Raw genomic sequence first — 11166 nt, 5'->3', positions numbered from 1 at the left:
TGTTGTGAGCCAGGCCTGGTTCAGAGTCATTAGCTAATTCCTCCCCCAAACCAGTGCAGTAGAAAAGAGAAATCATCTTTCTACTGGGAAGGAAAGGGAACAGAGGAAGGAACTGGCCAACATCATTTACCAGTGGCAGGGCACCTCAGCCTACTAATAACAATCCTTCTTGAGGAACACAGACCTTTAGCTTTGTTATTGTTGTTTTAAAGAAAATTGTATTAGCAGTTTATTTATTTTATGTGACCATCAACTATTATGATTTAATATATAGGGGGACAGGATTTCTGTGTCTCTGTCACTGAGTATGGTTACTCATTTGACTGAAATTTAATGAGCACCTACCTACTCTCGAGGGTGAGGTGGGAGGACCATGATTTGAAGCCAACTGGGATGAGAAAGTTTGTGAGACTTATCTCCAACTAACCACCCCAAAGCTGGAAGTGGAGATGTGGCTCAAGTGATAGAGTACTAGTTTTGAAGAAAATTAATAGCTAAGGGACAGTGCTCAGACCCTGAGTTCAAGCTCCAGTACTAGCACCCCCCCCCACACACACATACAAAAGAAAAAGAAAAAAAATCTAATGAGTGGAAATCAAAACTACTTTTGGTGTGCATACATTATCAGGCAATATATATTCAAAACATCTGCTGAGCCAGGCGCTAGTGGCTCCTGCCTGTAATCCTAGTTACTCAGAAGGATGAATTCTAAGGATCATGAATTCAAAGCCAGCCTGGGAGAAATGTCCATGAGACCCTAATCTCCAGTTAACCACCAGAAAACTGGAAGTGGCACTGTGGCTCAAGTGGTAGAGTGCTCACCTTGAGCTGAAGAGCTCAGGGACAGCACCCAGGCCCAGAGTTCAAGCCCCATGACCAACAAAAAAATAATAAAAAATAAAAAACACAAAAACATCTTCTGAAATACATTTTATGTGTGGGAACACTATTGCCTCTTTCTGGGACAAATTTGCCTTCAAAAATCTATCATTTCATATTTATAAAATAGCTTCAATATCCTGGGTAGGAGCCTCTCCCTGAAGATGGGTTGAATGTTAATGGCCTCCGTGTGTTAAAATGCTACTCGTCATGAGGAAGATATGACTTGTAGCCAAGCCCTGGGTACAATGACAAGACCATCAGCATGTTTGCTGCTTGTTGATGGGAGGAGTTATATTAGCAACCTGTGGTCATTGGTGACTGTTTGCATCAGCTTGGCTCCTGCTCCTCCTGAGGACCTACCCCCACACCTCCGCCTTCTCCAACTTGCTCCCTTTTTCTTAAAGCGGTGGATTTCCTACCACACCAAAGATGCTAGGACAATGTGGAATTTGCTGCTGGAATTTGTCTATCAAAGCAGACAGAGTGGTGACTCACCACAAGGTGGTGAGGAGGCCACTTCAAGTCAGGGCAGGGCCAGGCTGGCAGGAGATGGCTCTGCTATGGGAATGCAGCCATAGCTTAGAAGGAAGCAGACACATGCCCAAAGAGCTAAGCCTGGGCACACAGATGCTCTGTGCAGTTGGTCTTCAGTTGCCTCAATGTCCCAGGAGAGAGTTCTTAGTGATACTGAAATCTGCCACACCTGGATCAGGTCCTTTGTCTCTGTGGCCTTTTAGAATGAGTCCATGAACATAGAGGGAGAAGTAAAATGGCAAAGATTTATTGATGGAAAAGATAAACAGAGCTCCTGCTAGACAAGAAGGATTCCAAGGGAGGGCACCACCTGGGGTGTGCTGTGCAGGGATTGCGAAGGTGTCTGTATGACACAGACACATTGGACAGCTTGCAGGCCCCATCAGTCTCCAGACCCAATCAGAGGCTCCATGCAGCCTGTGGGAGCTCTCCATGCATCCTTTAGCCCCTGTGACTGGAGGTCTGTAGCTGCTCACATCTCTGGCATCCAGTCAGCCTGCTGTTCACAAGCAAGTCTTCCAAGAGTGATGGGCCATGCTGTGGTGCTCAGGGGCCTGAATATGCAACTGTTCAAGGTGATCATGATGGACCTACATACAGGACTTAAGGCCATGGTGAGGAATGAAGAACCAATGGAAACGGGGGAGTGGTTACCCCAATTGTCTAGCCAGGCTCTTCTTCTGTTTTCATTGGTGGCCCAATGTTTTGTCTTCCCTTCCTTCCACAAAGCCTAGGGGGCCAGACAAGGGGAAAGGGGGGCAGGAAGTAGGCCCCAAGTCTCTGATTCCTGGAAGGTGGTTGCACTGCTCTGGTCAGGTGCCAACTTCAGACAATCTATGTAAAGTGAAAAACTTTTGGAGAGGGTACCTCTAGGAACCCAGGAAATAAAACCTCCGAGAGGGGTTTGCAACATGGAAGGTCAAACCAGAGACCCAGGTATATATTCCTGACAGTAACCACTGATCAGCTCTCCCCTCTCCTCCTCTGTCCTTCCCTTCCTCACCCTGTTCCTTCGTTCCTTCGTTCCTTATTTCCTTCCTTCTCCTCTTTTCTTTCTTTCTTTCTTTCTTTCTTTCTCTCTCTCTCTCTCTTTCTTCCTTCCTTCCTTTTTCTCTCTCTCTTTTTCTTTCTTTTCTTCTTTCTTTCCTTCCTTCCTTCCTTCTTTCTTTCTTTCTCATTTTCTCTCTTCCTTTCTTTCTCTCTTCTTTCTATTTTATTCTTTTTTGTGTACTAGCACTAGAGCTTGAACTCAGAGTCAGGTACTGTCATTTGGTTTTTTCTTCTCATAGCTGGTATTCTACCACTTGAGCCATACCTCTGCTAATGGCTTTTTGCTGATTAGTTGGAGATAAGAGTCTCACAGATTTGTCTGCTCAGGCTGAATTTGAACCCATCTCAGCCTCCTGAGTGGCTAGGATTGTAGGTGTGAGTCACTAGCACCAGACAGAAGCCATAGGTTCCATTTTGTGGATCATTAATAAGAAAAATACTAACATTAAGAGTAACAGTATTTCCATATCACTTCCAATTTTTTTCAGAAATATTTTGAAAGATGTATTTTGGATCCTATAGACAGGGATTTATCATGTGATTTTTCTGCTTAAATAAAATTGGTTAAAAAAGTAAAATTTATTTGCTTTAAGGTATTTCTAAATCTTCTTCCTATTCAGTATTCACAGCCAGCCATGTGAAATCTCTTTTAGGTTAAGAGCATGCCCTGGACCAAGAAGGGCAATAGAGATGTAAGGGCAGTAGAGCTTAAACTGGGAGAGTGTGGATATATACTGGGCATTTGCGTTGGGACCAAACCAGTACAGAGATCACAGTGCCTGAGACTGGGTTAGCCATGAAAAGCCCTGTGCCAATTAACTAACTCATCAGGCCATAACCAACCAGCAAGCTAAGCTGTAGTCAGTTGGTTATGTTTTAGGTTTTGTTCTGTTTTGGGGGTGCTCAGCCTTGCACCTGATAGGCAAACTCCAACTCTCTCTTTCCCACATCGATTAACTGTTGATTAGCTAGGCTGTGGCCAATTAAGTTGTTTTCTAGGCCTGCTTTTGTTTCCCTCTATCTGATCGATGTGACCTTTTCAGCCTCCTGAATCACAAGTCATTTTTGTTAGTCTCCACGTTTAGTTGGCCACTGGGATTTTCCTTTTAGTAATGCTGTTGCCATCACTCAGTGCCTGGGAACCTCAGGTAGATGTTTCTGTTTCCTCACTCTACCTAGGAGGCCTGGATGAAGTTCTTTCCCAGTTTCTGAGCCTTCACACCCATGTGCTTTGAGCTGCCTGTTGGAGCACACTTTTGATGGACTGCATATGACCTGGATGTTGTTACAGACACAATTGAACTCTGCGGGGATCTCCAGGCACCCAGCTGTGTTAGAGGATCCTTGAGAGACACCTCAGGCATCTGACCAGGCTGGACAAAAAGCAAGAGGAGAGGCAGGAAGTAAGATTATCAGAGGTCAGAAATACATGGGTTTATCTGGACCCCCAAGTCTAGAACTCCATACCTTTCTGAGTTACGAAGCATCCATCTGTGTGGTTACAGGGCATACAATTTGGGTGAGAGGGTGGTTGTGGTTGCTGTCTTTCCTATGAGCTCCTAGAACCTATACTTTTAAAATCTTTTATGAGTGGATCTTGCAGTAAGTCATTTGGAATCATTGTAGGCATAATGAAGGAGTGTTAGTTTTACTGTTGTTTATTTGTAGGGAATATTTACAAAGTATCAAAAACTACCCAGATATAAGCTATATTGCTTACTAACCACTCAGAGGCTTAGAAACTAAATGGAGAAAGAGTTGTTCATTCAAGTTGCAACCTTACATCAATGCGGTCTGCTTCTTACCCCCATACTGGGGTTTGGAACTCAGGGTGAATCCTTGAATTCCCTCCTGCTTACACTTGAACCACAACCCAGTTCTTTTGCTTTAGTTTATCAGATAGCTTCTTGTACAAGGAAAGTCAGACATGTTTTGATATCAATATGAATAATATACCTAAGGAAATGTTTTTTCCTTAACCTAAAGTAAAAAGACAGATTATTAGAAATGGGAAAGAAACAATATAGAAGAAACAATGGGGGTTGGGCACCTGAAAGTGGTAGAAAGCTTATGAAGGAAAAAAAATATGGCAAAGGAGTTTTGCTAAGATGGCTAAGTTTAGAAAAGAGGTGTGTGTATGTGTGTGTGTGTGAACTTTTGTTCTTCTGTTGACTAAGATTTTTTTAAAATTTAATTGTAAAGATACTGTACAGAAGTGTTTAAGAATTTTGAACTGTTATTTCTGACAAATTTCCTAGAAAATTCTAACTTTATCCTTTTGGTCTAGAAGTCATTTGGGGGTGTTCCAGGAGGGACCCTGGAGCATTTGAAGGACAGCGATACTAAATTAGATGTAACCATGTTATATGGGAAGCAGTGTTGAGCAGCAACACTGAATCTTCAGCTATTTATTTGAATGTATTAATGGAGTCAATTTTTGTATGAAATAGAAACCTAATAGTACTGGTATGTTGCCTTTGGATTACGATTCTTATTATAGTCTAGGGGTCCAACTAAGGTAATTAGCACTTTCAGCTCAAACATGAATCACTTAACTAAACATATATTGTTGTAGACAATAACTATACTGTACTCTAGAAAACCAGAACTAATTTCTCTTATGTTTTTCTGACCCTTTCCCCTCACCCCCAACGTCTCCAGTTTCTAGTTGGCCTTTTTTCCATTCTGTTTATGGAGTTGACTTTCTGATTTCCACAGCTGTATGAGATCATGTGTGTGTGTGTGTCTGTGTTTTGCTGACTTCACTTAACATAATGTCTTCCAATTCTATCCATGTTGCTGCCAAAGATTGGATTTCATCCCTTCTGTGGCTGAATAATACTCCATTGTGTACATAAATACATTTTCTCTGTCCATTCATTTTTTGATGGATCCCCTGGTTGAGTCCATATTTTTAGCCATCATAAATAGCCTGTCTCATCAGGGAAAAACCTGTAATCCCAGCACTTAGGATATGGAGACAGGAGGATTGAAAGTTTGAGGCCAACCTGGACTATAAAGTAAGATACTATTACAAAACAGTAGTGAACTACAAAGCAAACAAATAGAAAACAATGACAGTGCAGGTATCTCTTGATATATATGTTTTCAAATATATATACATACAGGGGTGAGGTTGTTGGATCAAACAGTAGCTTCATTTCCTCTTCAAGGCCTCTCCCTGCTGTTTTCCATGGTGGTTGTGCTAATTTGCTTTCCCTCCAACAGTGCTTCAGGCCTCCCTTCTCTGCATGCTCACCAGCACTTAGTTTGCAGTTGTGATAAGCCTTTTTAACTGAGCTCGTTGTGGTTTTAATTTGTATTTTCTTGACTCGTGATACACCAAGCATTTTTATTGCATATGATTTTTAGCCATTGATATGTCTGAGAAATTTCTATTCAGATCTTCAATGCATTTTGATTTATTTTTAGTTTTGAGTTTCTTAACATTTGCAGTATTAACCTCAAAATTAACAATGTCTGATGACTTGTCTGCAAATATTTTCTATTTTGTGGATTATCTTCTTTGTTGATTATTTCCTTTGTTGGGATGAAGCTATAATTTATATTTTTATGCTTGTTCCTTGTGCTTTGGGGATTTCTTTGCCAATACCAATGTCTTATAGTGTTTCTTCTTCTTCCTCTTTTCCTCCTCCTTCTCCTCCTCCTTCCTCATCTTCCTTCTTCCTCATCTTCCTTCTTCTTCTTCTTCTTCTTCTTCTTCTTCTTCTTCTTCTTCTTCTTCTTCTTCTTCTTCTTCTTCTTCTTCTTCCCTTCCTTCCTCCCTTCCTCCCTCCCTCCCTCCCTCCCTCCCTCTCTTCCTTTCTTCCTTCCTTCCTTCCTTCCTTCCTTCCTTCCTTCCTTCTTTCCTCTTTCTTCCTCCTCTGAGCTCCTAGTTTCAGGCCTTGCATTTATGTCCTTGTTCTGTTTTCGAGGATCCATATGTGTGTGTCTATAGGCGAAGAGCATCAGGATCTAGTTTTCATTCTTCTGTGGATATCTCCCGTGGCAGGCACCATTTATGAAACAAACAGTCCTTTCTCCAGTGTATGTTCTTGGCGCCTTTGTCAAACCTAGTATGCTGTAATTCTGTGGATTAATATTTGGATTCTGTATTCTGTTTGTTCCATGTATCTATTTTCTTGCTGTTTTGGTTACTATAGCTTTTAGTATATTGATATCAGCTATTGTGATACCCTACAGCTCTATGGTTTTGTTTATTCCTTTTCTCAGGACCTTATTGGCTATTCTGAATCTTTTGTGGTTCCATATGAATACTGGCATTGTCTTCTTTTTCTTTCTTTTTTTTTTAAAGGAACTAAAGTTTTATTAATTTTACCAGGCACAAAGAGGACTATGCATTATTATGGCAGGGAACAAGAGTACAGTCTTTTCCCTCCCCTGTGGACTAGAGGTTGAGGTTTTATAGAAAATTCTAGCAGTGGGGCTGGGAAGGTGGCTCAGTGGTAGAGCGCTTGCCTTGCATGCATGAGGCCCTGGGTTTGATTCCTCAGTACCACATAAGCAAAAAGAAAAAAGCCAGAAGTGGCGCTGTGGCTCAAGTGTCTACCACTAGCCTTGAGCTGAAGAGCTGAGGACAGCGCCCAGGCCCAGAGTTCAGGCCCCCCCCCCGGCCCCCCCCCCCCGCAAAAAAAAAAGAAAAAAGAAAATTCTAGCAGCATGGGCTTTTGAATGAAGCATGACTTGGGGCTGGGACCTGATTTCCTGAAGTGCTCCTGTTAGTCTCCAGGGCTATCTCCTTTGTCTGTGAAGAATGTCATTCCTTTGCTGCAGGGGATGGCAGTGAAGCTACAGGTTGATTTAGACCATGTGGTCATCTTAACAATATTAATCTTTCCACTGTTTATATGTCCTCTATGATTTTTTTTTTTTTTGGTCGGTCATGGGGCTTGAACTCTGGGCCTGGGCGCTGTCCCTCAGCTCTTCAGCTCAAGGTGAGTGCTCTACCACTTGAGCTACAGCACCACTTCTGTTTTTTTCTGGTGGTTTATTGGAGATAGGAGTCTCACAGTCTTTCCTGCCTGGGCTGGCTTTGAACCGCAATCCTCAGATCTCAGCCTCCTGAGTAGCTAGGATTACAGGCGTGAGCCACCAGCACCCGGCTGACCTCTGATTTCTATACTTCACAACTTGTTATGGGACAGAAACTATCATGCAAATCAGAAAAGAATTATTTACATGGAGACTAGAGAATGGTAGCTCTTGAACCCCATTGAAAGGGACTATGGCAGGTTCTCACCACCTATGGCACAGTAAAGCTTCAAGGCTTCCAATGGTGGGTGCATACACCTGCTGGAATCCTTAAGGTACGGCCTTCTAGAGTAAAATGTCCTCCGAAGCAGATAACGTCTTAAGATATGGACAGCCTTTTCTTTTAGCTGTCAGAGCGAGTCTCTCTAAATAGAGCGAGTCTCTCAGGCTTCTCAATCTTCCTTGTGCCTCCCTTTTTCACTTGCTAGCAAACAGACTTCTAGACACTTGGTCTCACTGCCTGATTGCATTTAACCATGATCGAGTAGAGCTATTTACTATCTGAACACAGATGAGTCTGCATAATTTGCATAAATGAGTTGGGTACTGTAGTGTATCAAAAAAACTTTTGTGGCCAGTCCTGCAGCTTGAACTCAGGGCCTGAGTGCTGTTCCACAGCTTTTGTTTTGCTCAAGCTAGCACTCTACCATTCGAGCCACAAGTCACTTCCAGTTTGTTGGTAGTTTATTGGAGATAAAGAATCTCATGGACTTACCTGCCTAGGCTGGCTTTAAACCATGATTGTCAGATCTTAGCCTCCTGAACAACAAGGATTATAGGGTGTGAGCCTACAGTGAATAAGTTACAAGAAAAACAATAGATCTTTTTTTGTTAAAATGGGCAAATATTTCAGGTAGCTCATTCTTCAGCCAATTGGTTTGGGCTTATTAGTCCCCTGGCTATGTTAAGGAGCTTATGGTATTATCTTCTTGGTAGTTATAAGTTGTCTGATAGATTATGTTTTTAAGTCTTAAACATCCATGCACAATCATCCCCTGTATGCCAAATGAACTCTTGCTACTCCAGCTAAAGAGACCAATGAATGAGCTCATGTGTGATCACAAGGACATCATCTGCTGAAGAGAGAGAAGACTGGACACTTGGGATGATGGTGACTGAAGGCTGAAGTTTGGGTCAAATTCTGGGACATGAACAAAAACGGGTAAAAGGAATTGCTAGTTGTTGAAGGACTTAGGCTGGGCATGTGCTTTGGGTCCAGTAGACCAAACTGATAGAATTTAACCACAGTGACTGAGCTTTAGCTGATCACTGAGGCCCTGAGGCCCTGAGGCCAGTTACCCTGATTATGGGCTAAACAAACTCACTAGTGAAGCTGTCACCAATTGCCTATTGATTGTCTAGGCTGTAGCCAATTACATTTTCTGTGCTAGCCTATAAATGCTGTCTGATCTCTTTTCTGCTTGGGAGTTTTGTGCCTGCTCTGCTTCAGGGAGTTGCCCAATTCACAAATTGTTTTTTGTTTTGCTCAAATAAACTCTAATAAACTTAATTGGTTAAAAGATCGTTTTTCTCTTTACAGCTGTATCTAGGACTGGTGATTCCTTAGTCTTTGTGTTATATTTTGAGTTATGTGATAGGCAGCTCTTTCTCATTATTGCTTCGTGCAGTTTTCCTTGAAGTCCCATAAAGAACTCAGCTGTTGTTTTGGAATGAAACCCCATAAAATTGTGATGACAATGGCTTGCACTGGTAACATCAAACATTCTCTCTGCTCGCCACCCATGTCCATTGCATATACTTATTTTTTTTATTACAAGGCCAAATCATAGGGTAACACATCTAAAGATACTTAAAAATAACAATTAGACTCACCATGTATGTTGCTAATAATGTCCATTCAAGTGACAATCACATGAAATACTTGAAGGGCACACACATGGTCGACAGCTATGACAGGTTGTTATACCTGCTTGACAGTGACTAAGAAACATCCCTATCAGAGTCCTTAAAAGGTGCATCTTACAGCCAACGCACCATGGTAGTTGTCGGCCTTACACATAAATATGTCTCAAGAGAGATCCATGAGTGGGATGAGGAAACATGAGTGGGCTGGGGACTACAAACATGATCAGCGCCCAGACCTTTATCATCCCAGAGGTGATAAAGTTAGGTATGGAGTGGGGCTCTGCTATAAGCCTCCGCAGCTGAATTTTTGGAGGGTGCTAATATGGGGGCTTGATCTCAGAGCCTCCAGGCTTCACTTGGCGTTTTCACTCAAGGTTGGCACTCTACCACTTGAGCCACAGCACCACTTCCAGCTTTTTTTTTTTCTGATTAATTGGAGAACAGAGTTTTATGGATTCATCTGCCTGGGTTGGCTTTGAACTATAATCCTCAGATCCCAGCTTCCTGAGTAGCTAGGATTCCAGGCCTGAGCCACCAGTGCCTGACTTTCAGGTGAGTTTTCATTGGCTGTGGGGTTTCAGGGAAGAAGCTCCTCCCACAGGGTTGCCCCAGCTAGAGAGATGACCTGTCCTGTGGTAAAAACACTCAAGAGAGTAATGTGGCTTTGTCTCACTCAATTTCCTGACCAATGAAGAAGGGTGGCTGTTCTTATCCCTAACGATGGGCCTCAGGGGTGAGAGGGAAGTGAGAGAGATGTCCCTGTGCTGCAGAGACCCCAGAACACAAGCGCCCCATGCTCCTGGGGTGGCAGCCCTTAGATGTGCAAACTTCTCTTCTTCATTTACCACTTCACCATGTGGGCAAATCCCCTTCCCGAGACATGCCTGGATATAAGTAACCAGAGCCTTCTGTACTGTTCTGCACACACCTTGATCCCGTATGAGCGCTAGGCTTTAACCAGTCTGACCTGGTTTTTCCTGCTGGCCCCACTCCTCAGTCTCAGTACACAGCATGGGTTGGTGCTGAACCTTTGTGGATGGAGCTAGGTGATAGGAGCTCCTGGCTTGCATGCTCAAGATTTCCCTGAGATGGAGATGGGTGGGGAGGTCTACATTCACCTGTGCAGAAGCCCCTCTGGACAGTTGGAAACTAGGAGGGAGCTGTTGGCTCTCTGACTGGCTGTCTTAGGAAAGTGGGAGAAGGCTTGGATTTAAGTGGCAGTCAGGGCAAGGCTTGTGTCTGAAGCTACCATTGGTCAGGAGCAAGAGGCAAGGCATTGGGGAGACTCCTGGTTGGCTAGGAGGGAAGGTTCTGTCTCTTTTTTTCTCATGTCACTGGCTCTATGCTCCTCTTCCCATTTCTAATATTCTTTGGAGACACTGAATGGACAGCTTTGTCTTCTTGCTGTCAGGTTGTGCTTGGGAAAATATCCAAAGCAGACATTTACCTTTATAGTTAGAGCCTTGTCAAGGTGGAAATGATTGTGTACTCAAGCATTGTAGCTGTATTCTGGGGAACTTTGGATTTTCAGCTTTTGGGGAAGAAATGAATAAATATAGTCTAAAGGTGAGCCTCAGAGGTTCCCATAAGGCTGAAAATATTTATTAAACAAGAGGAATTCAAATCTGGGATCTCAGTGGACTAGTGACCCCTGTCAGCTCATAGTTATGCATGCTTTTATATAAAGGACTTTGACTTTGACTTTGGAACTTTGCCTTGCATATTGTTGTTAGATCTCATATTGCTTGTGTATTTTAGCAGAATTTACTGAGACCGTGGTAG

This window comes from Dipodomys ordii, unplaced genomic scaffold (genome assembly GCF_000151885.1).
Source record: "Dipodomys ordii isolate 6190 unplaced genomic scaffold, Dord_2.0 Scaffold100, whole genome shotgun sequence".
Lineage (NCBI taxonomy): Eukaryota > Metazoa > Chordata > Mammalia > Rodentia > Heteromyidae > Dipodomys > Dipodomys ordii.
Note: the sequence above shows the minus strand (reverse complement) of the source record.